The 14,899-nt window shown below is 42.9% G+C and overlaps 13 non-coding genes across 13 annotated transcripts; all 13 read right to left on the bottom strand.

The window, feature by feature from the left end:
• Window positions 1-112: 112 nt before the first annotated feature.
• TRNAV-UAC (transfer RNA valine (anticodon UAC)) lies at window positions 113-185 on the bottom strand. The gene has a single exon. It is a non-coding gene; the product is annotated as a tRNA-Val (tRNA).
• A 422-nt stretch (window positions 186-607) lies between these two features.
• TRNAV-UAC (transfer RNA valine (anticodon UAC)) lies at window positions 608-680 on the bottom strand. The gene has a single exon. It is a non-coding gene; the product is annotated as a tRNA-Val (tRNA).
• Window positions 681-3,082: 2,402 nt separating this feature from the next.
• TRNAV-UAC (transfer RNA valine (anticodon UAC)) lies at window positions 3,083-3,155 on the bottom strand. The gene has a single exon. It is a non-coding gene; the product is annotated as a tRNA-Val (tRNA).
• A 1,412-nt stretch (window positions 3,156-4,567) lies between these two features.
• Window positions 4,568-4,640, bottom strand: TRNAV-UAC (transfer RNA valine (anticodon UAC)). Its single transcript has one exon. It is a non-coding gene; the product is annotated as a tRNA-Val (tRNA).
• A 921-nt stretch (window positions 4,641-5,561) lies between these two features.
• On the bottom strand, window positions 5,562-5,634 carry TRNAV-UAC (transfer RNA valine (anticodon UAC)). Its single transcript has one exon. It is a non-coding gene; the product is annotated as a tRNA-Val (tRNA).
• Window positions 5,635-6,551: 917 nt separating this feature from the next.
• On the bottom strand, window positions 6,552-6,624 carry TRNAV-UAC (transfer RNA valine (anticodon UAC)). The gene has a single exon. It is a non-coding gene; the product is annotated as a tRNA-Val (tRNA).
• A 422-nt stretch (window positions 6,625-7,046) lies between these two features.
• TRNAV-UAC (transfer RNA valine (anticodon UAC)) lies at window positions 7,047-7,119 on the bottom strand. The gene has a single exon. It is a non-coding gene; the product is annotated as a tRNA-Val (tRNA).
• A 917-nt stretch (window positions 7,120-8,036) lies between these two features.
• TRNAV-UAC (transfer RNA valine (anticodon UAC)) lies at window positions 8,037-8,109 on the bottom strand. The gene has a single exon. It is a non-coding gene; the product is annotated as a tRNA-Val (tRNA).
• A 917-nt stretch (window positions 8,110-9,026) lies between these two features.
• TRNAV-UAC (transfer RNA valine (anticodon UAC)) lies at window positions 9,027-9,099 on the bottom strand. The gene has a single exon. It is a non-coding gene; the product is annotated as a tRNA-Val (tRNA).
• Window positions 9,100-10,016: 917 nt separating this feature from the next.
• Window positions 10,017-10,091, bottom strand: TRNAV-UAC (transfer RNA valine (anticodon UAC)). Its single transcript has one exon. It is a non-coding gene; the product is annotated as a tRNA-Val (tRNA).
• Window positions 10,092-12,289: 2,198 nt separating this feature from the next.
• On the bottom strand, window positions 12,290-12,362 carry TRNAV-UAC (transfer RNA valine (anticodon UAC)). The gene has a single exon. It is a non-coding gene; the product is annotated as a tRNA-Val (tRNA).
• A 917-nt stretch (window positions 12,363-13,279) lies between these two features.
• Window positions 13,280-13,352, bottom strand: TRNAV-UAC (transfer RNA valine (anticodon UAC)). The gene has a single exon. It is a non-coding gene; the product is annotated as a tRNA-Val (tRNA).
• A 917-nt stretch (window positions 13,353-14,269) lies between these two features.
• Window positions 14,270-14,342, bottom strand: TRNAV-UAC (transfer RNA valine (anticodon UAC)). The gene has a single exon. It is a non-coding gene; the product is annotated as a tRNA-Val (tRNA).
• Window positions 14,343-14,899: the final 557 nt, after the last annotated feature.

The raw sequence follows: 14,899 nt of genomic DNA, 5'->3' as shown, positions 1-14,899 counted from the left end.
CACGTGGATTTTCTTCCTGTGCTGACTATGGCCTTGCAATATTTTTATCTTGCTTGCAATCTTGGGCTTTATTTTATGGTTAAAGTAACCTCTTTCAAAAACATTCTTCCTATGGTTTCACTGGGGATTGAACCCAGGACCTTCTGCGTGTAAAGCAGACGTGATGACCACTACACTATGAAACCCCTGAAAACGTGCTGCCAGTTAACATGGTCCAATCGGGTTCTGTTACATTTAAAGTCTTTGAAAAAGTTTAAAGTTTATGGTTTCACTTAGGATTAAGCCCAGGACTGTCTGCATGTAAACCAGACATGATGGTCAGTACACTATGATTAAGACCATGAAGAACCATCCATGAGAGGAGCACTACCGATCAGCAACAACTAGAGGTCTGAGATTTGGGGGCACGGCTGGGACCTTTCAAACTCAAGGTGGGGGTAATACCCTTCCATCAAAAAGCCAAGACGAGAGTGCATCAGAAAGCCACAGATGCATCACGTGGATTTTCTTCCTGTGCTGACTATGGCCTTGCAATATTTTTATCTTGCTTGTAATCTTGGGCTTTATTTTATGGTTAAAGTATCCTCTTTCAAAAACGTTCATCCAACGGTTTCACTGGGGATTGAACCCAGGACCTTCTACATGTAAAGCAGACGTGATGACCACTACACTATGAAACCCCTGAAAATACACTGCCAGTTCACATGGTCCAATCGGGTTCTGTTACATTTAAACTCTTTGAAAAAGTTTAAAGTTTATGGTTTCACTTAGGATTAAGCCCAGGACTGTCTGCATGTAAACCAGACATGATGGTCAGTACACTATGATTAAGACCATGAAGAACCATCCATGAGAGGAGCACTACCGATCAGCAACAACTAGAGGTCTGAGATTTGGGGGCACGGCTGGGACCTTTCACACTCAAGGTGGGGGTAATACCCTTCCATTAAAAAGCCAAGACGAGAGTGCATCAGAAAGCCACAGATGCATCACATGGATTTTCTTCCTGTGCTGACTATGGCCTTGCAATATTTTTATCTTGCTTGTAATCTTGGGCTTTATTTTATGGTTAAAGTAACCTCTTTCAAAAACAATCTTCCTATGGTTTCACTAAGGATTGAACCCAGGACCTTCTGCGTGTAAAGCAGACGTGATGACCACTACACTATGAAACCCCTGAAAACGTGCTGCCAGTTCACATGGTCGAATCGGGTTCTGTTACATTAAAACTCTTTGAAAAAGTTTAAAGTTTATGGTTTCACTTAGGATTAAGCCCAGGACTGTCTGCATGTAAACCAGACATGATGGTCACTACACTATGATTAAGACCATGAAGAACCATCCATGAGAGGAGCACTACCGATCAGCAACAACTAGAGGTCTGAGATTTGGGGGCACGGCTGGGACCTTTCACACTCAAGGTGGGGGTAATACCCTTCCATCAAAAAGCCAAGACGAGAGTGCATCAGAAAGCCACAGATGCATCACGTGGATTTTCTTCCTGTGCTTACTATGGCCTTGCAATATTTTTATCTTGCTTGTCATCTTGGGCTTTATTTTATGGTTAAAGTAACCTCTTTCAAAAGCAATCTTCCTATGGTTTCACTGAGGATTGAACCCAGGACCTTCTGTGTGTAAAGCAGACGTGATGACCACTACACTATGAAACCCCTGAAAACGTGCTGCCAGTTCACATGGGCGAATCGGGTTCTGTTACATTTAAACTCTTTGAAAAAGTTTAAAGTTTATGGTTTCACTTAGGATTAAGCCCAGGACTGTCTGCATGTAAACCAGACATGATGGTCACTACACTATGATTAAGACCATGAAGAACCATCCATGAGAGGAGCACTACCGATCAGCAACAACTAGAGGTCTGAGATTTGGGGGCACGGCTGGGACCTTTCACACTCAAGGTGGGGGTAATACCCTTCCATCAAAAAGCCAAGACGAGAGTGCATCAGAAAGCCACAGATGCATCACGTGGATTTTCTTCCTGTGCTTACTATGGCCTTGCAATATTTTTATCTTGCTTGTCATCTTGGGCTTTATTTTATGGTTAAAGTAACCTCTTTCAAAAACAATCTTCCTATGGTTTCATTGAGGATTGAACCCAGGACCTTCTGTGTGTAAAGCAGACGTGATGACCACTACACTATGAAACCCCTGAAAACGTGCTGCCAGTTCACATGGGCGAATCGGGTTCTGTTACATTTAAACTCTTTGAAAAAGTTTAAAGTTTATGGTTTCACTTAGGATTAAGCCCAGGACTGTCTGCATGTAAACCAGACATGATGGTCACTACACTATGATTAAGACCATGAAGAACCATCCATGAGAGGAGCACTACCGATCAGCAACAACTAGAGGTCTGAGATTTGGGGGCACGGCTGGGACCTTTCACACTCAAGGTGGGGGTAATACCCTTCCATCAAAAAGCCAAGACGAGAGTGCATCAGAAAGCCACAGATGCATCACGTGGATTTTCTTCCTGTGCTTACTATGGCCTTGCAATATTTTTATCTTGCTTGTCATCTTGGGCTTTATTTTATGGTTAAAGTAACCTCTTTCAAAAACAATCTTCCTATGGTTTCACTAAGGATTGAACCCAGGACCTTCTGCGTGTAAAGCAGACGTGATGACCACTACACTATGAAACCCCTGAAATCGTGCTGCCAGTTAACATGGTCCAATCGGGTTCTGTTACATTTAAACTCTTTGAAAAAGTTAAAAGTTTATGGTTTCACTTAGGATTAAGCCCAGGACTGTCTGCATGTAAACCAGACATGATGGTCACTACACTATGATTAAGACCATGAAGAACCATCCATGAGAGGAGCACTACTGATCAGCAACAAGTAGAGGTCTGAGATTTGGGGGCACGGCTGGGACCTTTCACACTCAAGGTGGGGGTAATACCCTTCCATCAAAAAGCCAAGATGAGAGTGCATCAGAAAGCCACAGATGCATCACATGGATTTTCTTCCTGTGCTGACTATGGCCTTGCAATATTTTTATCTTGCTTGTAATCTTGGGCTTTATTTTATGGTTAAAGTATCCTCTTTCAAAAACTTTCATCCAACGGTTTCACTGGGGATTGAACCCAGGACCTTCTACATGTAAAGCAGACGTGATGACCACTACACTATGAAACCCCTGAAAATCCACTGCCAGTTCACATGGTCCAATCGGGTTTTGTTACATTTAAACTCTTTGAAAAAGTTTAAAGTTTATGGTTTCACTTAGGATTAAGCCCAGGACTGTCTGCATGTAAACCAGACATGATGGTCAGTACACTATGATTAAGACCATGAAGAACCATCCATGAGAGGAGCACTACCGATCAGCAACAACTAGAGGTCTGAGATTTGGGTGCACGGCTGGGACCTCTCAGACTCAAGGCGGGGGTAATACCCTTCCATCAAAAAGCCAAGACGAGAGTGCATCAGAAAGCCACAGATGCATCACGTGGATTTTCTTCCTGTGCTGACTATGGCCTTGCAATATTTTTATCTTGCTTGCAATCTTGGGCTTTATTTTATGGTTAAAGTAACCTCTTTCAAAAACATTCTTCCTATGGTTTCACTGAGGATTGAACCCAGGACCTTCTGCGTGTAAAGCAGACGTGATGATCACTACACTATGAAACCCCTGAAATCGTGCTGCCAGTTAACATGGTCCAATCGGGTTCTGTTACATTTAAAGTCTTTGAAAAAGTTTAAAGTTTATGGTTTAACTTAGGATTAAGCCCAGGACTGTCTGCATGTAAACCAGACATGATGGTCACTACACTATGATTAAGACCATGAAGAACCATCCATGAGAGGAGCACTACCGATCAGCAACAACTAGAGGTCTGAGATTTGGGGGCACGGCTGGGACCTTTCAAACTCAAGGTGGGGGTAATACCCTTCCATCAAAAAGCCAAGACGAGAGTGCATCAGAAAGCCACAGATGCATCAAGTGGATTTTCGTCCTGTGTTGACTATGGCCTTGCAATATTTTTATCTTGCTTGTAATCTTGGGCTTTATTTTATGGTTCAAGTAACCTCTTTCAAAAACATTCTTCCTATGGTTTCACTGGAGATTGAACCCAGGACCTTCTGCGTGTAAAGCAGACATGATGACCACTACACTATGAAACCCCTGAAAATCCACTGCCAGTTCACATGGTCCAATCGGGTTCTGTTACATTTAAACTCTTTGAAAAAGTTTAAAGTTTATGGTTTCACTTAGGATTAAGCCCAGGACTGTCTGCATGTAAACCAGACATGATGGTCAGTACACTATGATTAAGACCATGAAGAACCATCCATGAGAGGAGCACTACCGATCAGCAACAACTAGAGGTCTGAGATTTGGGTGCACGGCTGGGACCTCTCAGACTCAAGGCGGGGGTAATACCCTTCCATCAAAAAGCCAAGACGAGAGTGCATCAGAAAGCCACAGATGCATCACGTGGATTTTCTTCCTGTGCTGACTATGGCCTTGCAATATTTTTATCTTGCTTGTAATCTTGGGCTTTATTTTATGGTTAAAGTAACCTCTTTCAAAAACATTCTTCCTATGGTTTCACTGGGGATTGAACCCAGGACCTTCTGCGTGTAAAGCAGACGTGATGACCACTACACTATGAAACCCCTGTAAATCATGCTGCCAGTTAACATGGTCCAATCGGGTTCTGTTACATTTAAACTCTTTGAAAAAGTTTAAAGTTTATGGTTTCACTTAGGATTAAGCCCAGGACTGTCTGCATGTAAACCAGACATGATGGTCACTACACTATGATTAAGACCATGAAGAACCATCCATGAGAGGAGCACTACCGATCAGCAACAACTAGAGGTCTGAGATTTGGGGGCACGGCTGGGACCTTTCACACTCAAGGTGGGGGTAATACCCTTCCATCAAAAAGCCAAGACGAGAGTGCATCAGAAAGCCACAGATGCATCAAGTGGATTTTCTTCCTGTGCTTGACTATGGCCTTGCAATATTTTTATCTTGCTTGTAATCTTGGGCTTTATTTTATGGTTCAAGTAACCTCTTTCAAAAACATTCTTCCTATGGTTTCACTGGGAGATTGAACCCAGGACCTTCTGCGTGTAAAGCAGACAGTGATGACCACTACACTATGAAACCCCTGAAAATCCACTGCCAGTTCACATGGTCCAATCGGGTTCTGTTACATTTAAACTCTTTGAAAAAGTTTAAAGTTTATGGTTTCACTTAGGATTAAGCCCAGGACTGTCTGCATGTAAACCAGACATGATGGTCAGTACACTATGATTAAGACCATGAAGAACCATCCATGAGAGGAGCACTACCGATCAGCAACAACTAGAGGTCTGAGATTTGGGTGCACGGCTGGGACCTCTCAGACTCAAGGCGGGGGTAATACCCTTCCATCAAAAAGCCAAGACGAGAGTGCATCAGAAAGCCACAGATGCATCACGTGGATTTTCTTCCTGTGCTGACTATGGCCTTGCAATATTTTTATCTTGCTTGTAATCTTGGGCTTTATTTTATGGTTAAAGTAACCTCTTTCAAAAACATTCTTCCTATGGTTTCACTGGGGATTGAACCCAGGACCTTCTGCGTGTAAAGCAGACGTGATGACCACTACACTATGAAACCCCTGTAATCATGCTGCCAGTTAACATGGTCCAATCGGGTTCTGTTACATTTAAACTCTTTGAAAAAGTTTAAAGTTTATGGTTTCACTTAGGATTAAGCCCAGGACTGTCTGCATGTAAACCAGACATGATGGTCACTACACTATGATTAAGACCATGAAGAACCATCCATGAGAGGAGCACTACCGATCAGCAACAACTAGAGGTCTGAGATTTGGGGGCACGGCTGGGACCTTTCACACTCAAGGTGGGGGTAATACCCTTCCATTAAAAAGTCAAGACGAGAGTGCATCAGAAAGCCACAGATGCATCACATGGATTTTCTTCCTGTGCTGACTATGGCCTTGCAATATTTTTATCTTGCTTGTAATCTTGGGCTTTATTTTATGGTTAAAGTAACCTCTTTCAAAAACATTCTTCCTATGGTTTCACTGGAGATTGAACCCAGGACCTTCTGCGTGTAAAGCAGACATGATGACCACTACACTATGAAACCCCTGAAAATCCACTGCCAGTTCACATGGTCCAATCGGGTTCTGTTACATTTAAACTCTTTGAAAAAGTTTAAAGTTTATGGTTTCACTTAGGATTAAGCCCAGGACTGTCTGCATGTAAACCAGACATGATGGTCAGTACACTATGATTAAGACCATGAAGAACCATCCAAGAGAGGAGCACTACCGATCAGCAACAACTAGAGGTCTGAGATTTGGGTGCACGGCTGGGACCTCTCAGACTCAAGGCGGGGGTAATACCCTTCCATCAAAAAGCCAAGACGAGAGTGCATCAGAAAGCCACAGATGCATCACGTGGATTTTCTTCCTGTGCTGACTATGGCCTTGCAATATTTTTATCTTGCTTGTAATCTTGGGCTTTATTTTATGGTTAAAGTAACCTCTTTCAAAAACATTCTTCCTATGGTTTCACTGGGGATTGAACCCAGGACCTTCTGAGTGTAAAGCAGACGTGATGACCACTACACTATGAAACCCCTGAAATCATGCTGCCAGTTAACATGGTCCAATCGGGTTCTGTTACATTTAAACTCTTTGAAAAAGTTTAAAGTTTATGGTTTCACTTAGGATTAAGCACAGGACTGTCTGCATGTAAACCAGACATGATGGTCACTACACTATGATTAAGACCATGTAGAACCATCCATGAGAGGAGCACTACCGATCAGCAACAACTAGAGGTCTGAGATTTGGGGGCACGGCTGGGACCTTTCACACTCAAGGTGGGGGTAATACCCTTCCATTAAAAAGCCAAGACGAGAGTGCATCAGAAAGCCACAGATGCATCACATGGATTTTCTTCCTGTGCTGACTATGGCCTTGCAATATTTTTATCTTGCTTGTAATCTTGGGCTATATTTTATGGTTAAAGTAACCTCTTTCAAAAACATTCTTCCTATGGTTTCACTGGGGATTGAACCCAGGACCTTCTGCGTGTAAAGCAGACATGATGACCACTACACTATGAAACCCCTGAAAATAGTCTGCCAGTTCACATGGTCCAATCGGGTTCTGTTACATTTAAACTCTTTGAAAAAGTTTAAAGTTTATGGTTTCACTTAGGATTAAGCCCAGGACTGTCTGCATGTAAACCAGACATGATGGTCACTACACTATGATTAAGACCATGAAGAACCATCCATGAGAGGAGCACTACCGATCAGCAACAACTAGAGGTCTGAGATTTGGGGGTACGGCTGGGACCTTTCACACTCAAGGTGGGGGTAATACCCTTCCATTAAAAAGCCAAGACGAGAGTGCATCAGAAAGCCACAGATGCATCACATGGATTTTCTTCCTGTGCTGACTATGGCCTTTCAATATTTTTATCTTGCTTGTAATCTTGGGCTTTATTTTATGGTTAAAGTAACCTCTTTCAAAAACATTCTTCCTATAGTTTCACTGGGGATTGAACCCAGGACCTTCAGCGTGTAAAGCAGACGTGATGACCACTACACTATGAAACACCTGAAAATCCACTGCCAGTTCACATGGTCCAATCGGGTTCTGTTACATTTAAACTCTTTGAAAAAGTTTAAAGTTTATGGTTTCACTTAGGATTAAGCCCAGGACTGTCTGCATGTAAACCAGACATGATGGTCACTACACTATGATTAAGACCATGAAGAACCATCCATGAGAGGAGCACTACCGATCAGCAACAACTAGAGGTCTGAGATTTGGGGGCACGGCTGGGACCTTTAACACTCAAGGTGGGGGTAATACACTTCCATCAAAAAGCCAAGACGAGAGTGCATCAGAAAGCCACAGATGCATCACGTGGATTTTCTTCCTGTGCTGACTATGGCCTTGCAATATTTTTATCTTGCTTGCAATCTTGGGCTTTATTTTATGGTTAAAGTAACCTCTTTCAAAAACATTCTTCCTATGGTTTCACTGGGGATTGAACCCAGGACCTTCTGCGTGTAAAGCAGACGTGATGACCACTACACTATGAAACCCCTTAAATCGTGCTGCCAGTTAACATAGTCCAATCGGGTTCTGTTACATTTAAACTCTTTGAAAAAGTTTAAAGTTTATGGTTTCAATTAGGATTAAGCCCAGGACTGTCTGCATGTAAACCAGACATGATGGTCACTACACTATGATTAAGACCATGAAGAACCATCCATGAGAGGAGCACTACCGATCAGCAACAACTAGAGGTCTGAGATTTGGGGGCACGGCTGGGACCTTTCACACTCAAGGTGGGGGTAATACCCTTCCATTAAAAAGCCAAGACGAGAGTGCATCAGAAAGCCACAGATGCATCACATGGATTTTCTTCCTGTGCTGACTATGGCCTTGCAATATTTTTATCTTGCTTGTAATCTTGGGCTTTATTTTATGGTTAAAGTAACCTCTTTCAAAAACATTCTTCCTATGGTTTCACTGGAGATTGAACCCAGGACCTTCTGCGTGTAAAGCAGACATGATGACCACTACACTATGAAACCCCTGAAAATCCACTGCCAGTTCACATGGTCCAATCGGGTTCTGTTACATTTAAACTCTTTGAAAAAGTTTAAAGTTTATGGTTTCACTTAGGATTAAGCCCAGGACTGTCTGCATGTAAACCAGACATGATGGTCAGTACACTATGATTAAGACCATGAAGAACCATCCATGAGAGGAGCACTACCGATCAGCAACAACTAGAGGTCTGAGATTTGGGTGCACGGCTGGGACCTCTCAGACTCAAGGCGGGGGTAATACCCTTCCATCAAAAAGCCAAGACGAGAGTGCATCAGAAAGCCACAGATGCATCAAGTGGATTTTCGTCCTGTGCTGACTATGGCCTTGCAATATTTTTATCTTGCTTGTAATCTTGGGCTTTATTTTATGGTTCAAGTAACCTCTTTCAAAAACATTCTTCCTATGGTTTCACTGGGGATTGAACCCAGGACCTTCTGCGTGTAAAGCAGACGTGATGACCACTACACTATGAAACCTCTGAAAACGTGCTGCCAGTTCACATGGTCGAATCGGGTTCTGTTACATTTAAACTCTTTGAAAAAGTTTAAAGTTTATGGTTTCACTTAGGATTAAGCCCAGGACTGTCTGCATGTAAACCAGACATGATGGTCACTACACTATGATTAAGACCATGAAGAACCATCCATGAGAGGAGCACTACCGATCAGCAACAACTAGAGGTCTGAGATTTGGGGGCACGGCTGGGACCTTTCACACTCAAGGTGGGGGTAATACCCTTCCATTAAAAAGCCAAGACGAGAGTGCATCAGAAAGCCACAGATGCATCACATGGATTTTCTTCCTGTGCTGACTATGGCCTTGCAATATTTTTATCTTGCTTGTAATCTTGGGCTTTATTTTATGGTTAAAGTAACCTCTTTCAAAAACATACTTCCTATGGTTTCACTGGAGATTGAACCCAGGACCTTCTGCGTGTAAAGCAGACATGATGACCACTACACTATGAAACCCCTGAAAATACACTGCCAGTTCACATGGTCCAATCGGGTTCTGTTACATTTAAACTCTTTGAAAAAGTTTAAAGTTTATGGTTTCAGTTAGGATTAAGCCCAGGACTGTCTGCATGTAAACCAGACATGATGGTCACTACACTATGATTAAGACCATGAAGAACCATCCATGAGAGGAGCACTACCGATCAGCAACAACTAGAGGTCTGAGATTTGGGGGTACTGCTGGGACCTTTCACACTCAAGGTGGGGGTAATACCCTTCCATTAAAAAGCCAAGACGAGAGTGCATCAGAAAGCCACAGATGAATCACATGGATTTTCTTCCTGTGCTGACTATGGCCTTTCAATATTTTTATCTTGCTTGTAATCTTGGGCTTTATTTTATGGTTAAAGTAACCTCTTTCAAAAACATTCTTCCTATGGTTTCACTGGGGATTGAACCCAGGACCTTCTGCGTGTAAAGCAGACGTGATGACCACTACACTATGAAACACCTGAAAATCCACTGCCAGTTCACATGGTCCAATCGGGTTCTGTTACATTTAAACTCTTTGAAAAAGTTTAAAGTTTATGGTTTCACTTAGGATTAAGCCCAGGACTGTCTGCATGTAAACCAGACATGATGGTCACTACACTATGATTAAGACCATGAAGAACCATCCATGAGAGGAGCACTACCGATCAGCAACAACTAGAGGTCTGAGATTTGGGGGCACGGCTGGGACCTTTCACACTCAAGGTGGGGGTAATACCCTTCCATTAACCCTTTAAGGACATGGCCCATTTTCGTTTTTACGTTTTCGGTTTTTCCTCCTTGTGTTTAAAAGGTCATAGCACTTGCATTTTTCCACCTAGAAACCCACATGACCCCTTATTTTTTGCGTCACTAATTGTACTTTGCAATTACAGGCTGAATTTTTGCATTAAATACACTGCGAAACCAGAAAAAAATTCGAAGTGTGGTGAAATTGAAAAAAAAAAACGCATTTCTTTTATTTGGGGGAAATGTGTTTTTACGCCATTCACCCTGGGGTAAAACTGACTTGTTATGCATGTTCCTCAAGTCGTTACGATTAAAACGATATATAACATGTATAACTTATATTGTATCTGATGGCCTGTAAAAAATTCAAACCGTTGTTAACCAATATACGTTCCTTAAAATCGCTCCATTCCCAGGCTTATAGCGCTTTTATCCTTTGGTCTATGGGGCTGTGCGAGGTGTCATTTTTTGCGCCATGATTTGATCTTTCTATCGGTACCTTGATTGCACATATACGTCTTTTTGATCGCTTTTTATTACATTTTTTCTGGATTTGATGCGACCAAAAATGCGCAATTTTGCACTTTGGGATTTTTTTGCGCTGACGCCGTTTACCGTACGAGATCAGGAATGTGATTAATTAATAGTTCGGGCGATTACGCACGCGGCGATAGCAAACATGTTTATTTATTTATTTGTTTACTTTTATTTAAAACCTGGGAAAAGGGGGGTGATTCAGACTTTTATTAGGGGAGGGGGCTTTTTACTATTAACAACACTTTTTTTTTTTTTTTTACACATATACTAGAAGTCCCCCTGGGGGACTTCTAGTATATACACTTGGATCTCTCATTGAGATCTCTGCAGCATAGATATGCTGCAGAGATCCATGAGATCGGCACTCGTTTGCTTTCGGCTGCTGCAGCCGGAAGTAAACGAGTGCCGAGCCGAGGACGGCGCCATCTTGGACGCGTCCCCGGCCGGCATCAGTAACGGAGATCGCTCCTCCGGGACAAGGTCCCGGAGGAGCGATCTCCCCCACTAGACACCAGGGAAACGTTGCCTCCGGTAATCGGAGGCAGCTGTCAACTTTGACAGCTGCCTCCGATTAGCTAATTAGCGGGCATGGCGATCAGACCGTGCCCGCTAATAGCGGCGGTCCCGGGCTACACCCGGCACCCGGGATCGCGGCACTTCAAAGCGGGGCCGCCGCGCGGCCCCGCTTTGAAGTGCAAGTGAGGACATAGGACGTACCGGTACGTCCTATGTCCTTAAGAGGTTAAAAAGTCAAGACGAGAGTGCATCAGAAAGCCACAGATGCATCACATGGATTTTCTTCCTGTGCTGACTATGGCCTTGCAATATTTTTATCTTGCTTGTAATCTTGGGCTTTATTTTATGGTTAAAGTAACCTCTTTCAAAAACATTCTTCCTATGGTTTCACTGGAGATTGAACCCAGGACATTCTGCGTGTAAAGCAGACATGATGACCACTACACTATGAAACCCCTGAAAATCCACTGCCAGTTCACATGGTCCAATCGGGTTCTGTTACATTTAAACTCTTTGAAAAAGTTTAAAGTTTATGGTTTCACTTAGGATTAAGCCCAGGACTGTCTGCATGTAAACCAGACATGATGGTCAGTACACTATGATTAAGACCATGAAGAACCATCCAAGAGAGGAGCACTACCGATCAGCAACAACTAGAGGTCTGAGATTTGGGTGCACGGCTGGGACCTCTCAGACTCAAGGCGGGGGTAATACCCTTCCATCAAAAAGCCAAGACGAGAGTGCATCAGAAAGCCACAGATGCATCACGTGGATTTTCTTCCTGTGCTGACTATGGCCTTGCAATATTTTTATCTTGCTTGTAATCTTGGGCTTTATTTTATGGTTAAAGTAACCTCTTTCAAAAACATTCTTCCTATGGTTTCACTGGGGATTGAACCCAGGACCTTCTGAGTGTAAAGCAGACGTGATGACCACTACACTATGAAACCCCTGAAATCATGCTGCCAGTTAACATGGTCCAATCGGGTTCTGTTACATTTAAACTCTTTGAAAAAGTTTAAAGTTTATGGTTTCACTTAGGATTAAGCACAGGACTGTCTGCATGTAAACCAGACATGATGGTCACTACACTATGATTAAGACCATGTAGAACCATCCATGAGAGGAGCACTACCGATCAGCAACAACTAGAGGTCTGAGATTTGGGGGCACGGCTGGGACCTTTCACACTCAAGGTGGGGGTAATACCCTTCCATTAAAAAGCCAAGACGAGAGTGCATCAGAAAGCCACAGATGCATCACATGGATTTTCTTCCTGTGCTGACTATGGCCTTGCAATATTTTTATCTTGCTTGTAATCTTGGGCTATATTTTATGGTTAAAGTAACCTCTTTCAAAAACATACTTCCTATGGTTTCACTGGAGATTGAACCCAGGACCTTCTGCGTGTAAAGCAGACATGATGACCACTACACTATGAAACCCCTGAAAATAGTCTGCCAGTTCACATGGTCCAATCGGGTTCTGTTACATTTAAACTCTTTGAAAAAGTTTAAAGTTTATGGTTTCACTTAGGATTAAGCCCAGGACTGTCTGCATGTAAACCAGACATGATGGTCACTACACTATGATTAAGACCATGAAGAACCATCCATGAGAGGAGCACTACCGATCAGCAACAACTAGAGGTCTGAGATTTGGGGGCACGGCTGGGACCTTTAACACTCAAGGTGGGGGTAATACCCTTCCATCAAAAAGCCAAGACGAGAGTGCATCAGAAAGCCACAGATGCATCACGTGGATTTTCTTCCTGTGCTGACTATGGCCTTGCAATATTTTTATCTTGCTTGCAATCTTGGGCTTTATTTTATGGTTAAAGTAACCTCTTTCAAAAACATTCTTCCTATGGTTTCACTGGGGATTGAACCCAGGACCTTCTGCGTGTAAAGCAGACGTGATGACCACTACACTATGAAACCCCTTAAATCGTGCTGCCAGTTAACATGGTCCAATCGGGTTCTGTTACATTTAAAGTCTTTGAAAAAGTTTAAAGTTTATGGTTTCACTTAGGATTAAGCCCAGGACTGTCTGCATGTAAACCAGACATGATGGTCAGTACACTATGATTAAGACCATGAAGAACCATCCATGAGAGGAGCACTACCGATCAGCAACAACTAGAGGTCTGAGATTTGGGGGCACGGCTGGGACCTTTCACACTCAAGGTGGGGGTAATACCCTTCCATTAAAAAGCCAAGACGAGAGTGCATCAGAAAGCCACAGATGCATCACATGGATTTTCTTCCTGTGCTGACTATGGCCTTGCAATATTTTTATCTTGCTTGTAATCTTGGGCTTTATTTTATGGTTAAAGTAACCTCTTTCAAAAACATTCTTCCTATGCTTTCACTGGAGATTGAACCCAGGACCTTCTGCGTGTAAAGCAGACATGATGACCACTACACTATGAAACCCCTGAAAATCCACTGCCAGTTCACATGGTCCAATCGGGTTCTGTTACATTTAAACTCTTTGAAAAAGTTTAAAGTTTATGGTTTCACTTAGGATTAAGCCCAGGACTGTCTGCATGTAAACCAGACATGATGGTCAGTACACTATGATTAAGACCATGAAGAACCATCCATGAGAGGAGCACTACCGATCAGCAACAACTAGAGGTCTGAGATTTGGGTGCACGGCTGGGACCTCTCAGACTCAAGGCGGGGGTAATACCCTTCCATCAAAAAGCCAAGACGAGAGTGCATCAGAAAGCCACAGATGCATCACGTGGATTTTCTTCCTGTGCTGACTATGGCCTTGCAATATTTTTATCTTGCTTGTAATCTTGGGCTTTATTTTATGGTTAAAGTAACCTCTTTCAAAAACATTCTTCCTATGGTTTCACTGGGGATTGAACCCAGGACCTTCTGCGTGTAAAGCAGACGTGATGACCACTACACTATGAAACCCCTGAAATCGTGCTGCCAGTTAACATGGTCCAATCGGGTTCTGTTACATTTAAACTCTTTGAAAAAGTTTAAAGTTTATGGTTTCACTTAGGATTAAGCCCAGGACTGTCTGCATGTAAACCAGACATGATGGTCACTACACTATGATTAAGACCATGAAGAACCATCCATGAGAGGAGCACTACCGATCAGCAACAACTAGAGGTCTGAGATTTGGGGGCACGGCTGGGACCTTTCACACTCAAGGTGGGGGTAATACCCTTCCATTAAAAAGCCAAGACGAGAGTGCATCAGAAAGCCACAGATCCATCACATGGATTTTCTTCCTGTGCTGACTATGGCCTTGCAATATTTTTATCTTGCTTGTAATCTTGGGCTTTATTTTATGGTTAAAGTAACCTCTTTCAAAAACATTCTTCCTATGGTTTCACTGGAGATTGAACCCAGGACCTTCTGCGTGTAAAGCAGACATGATGACCACTACACTATGAAACCCCTGAAAATCCACTGCCAGTTCACATGGTCCAATCGGGTTCTGTTACATTTAAACTCTTTGA

The sequence above is a fragment of the Dendropsophus ebraccatus genome, unplaced genomic scaffold, assembly GCF_027789765.1.
Source record: "Dendropsophus ebraccatus isolate aDenEbr1 unplaced genomic scaffold, aDenEbr1.pat pat_scaffold_530_ctg1, whole genome shotgun sequence".
Taxonomy (NCBI): Eukaryota; Metazoa; Chordata; class Amphibia; order Anura; family Hylidae; genus Dendropsophus; species Dendropsophus ebraccatus.
This window is presented reverse-complemented; position numbering and strand designations above follow the sequence as displayed.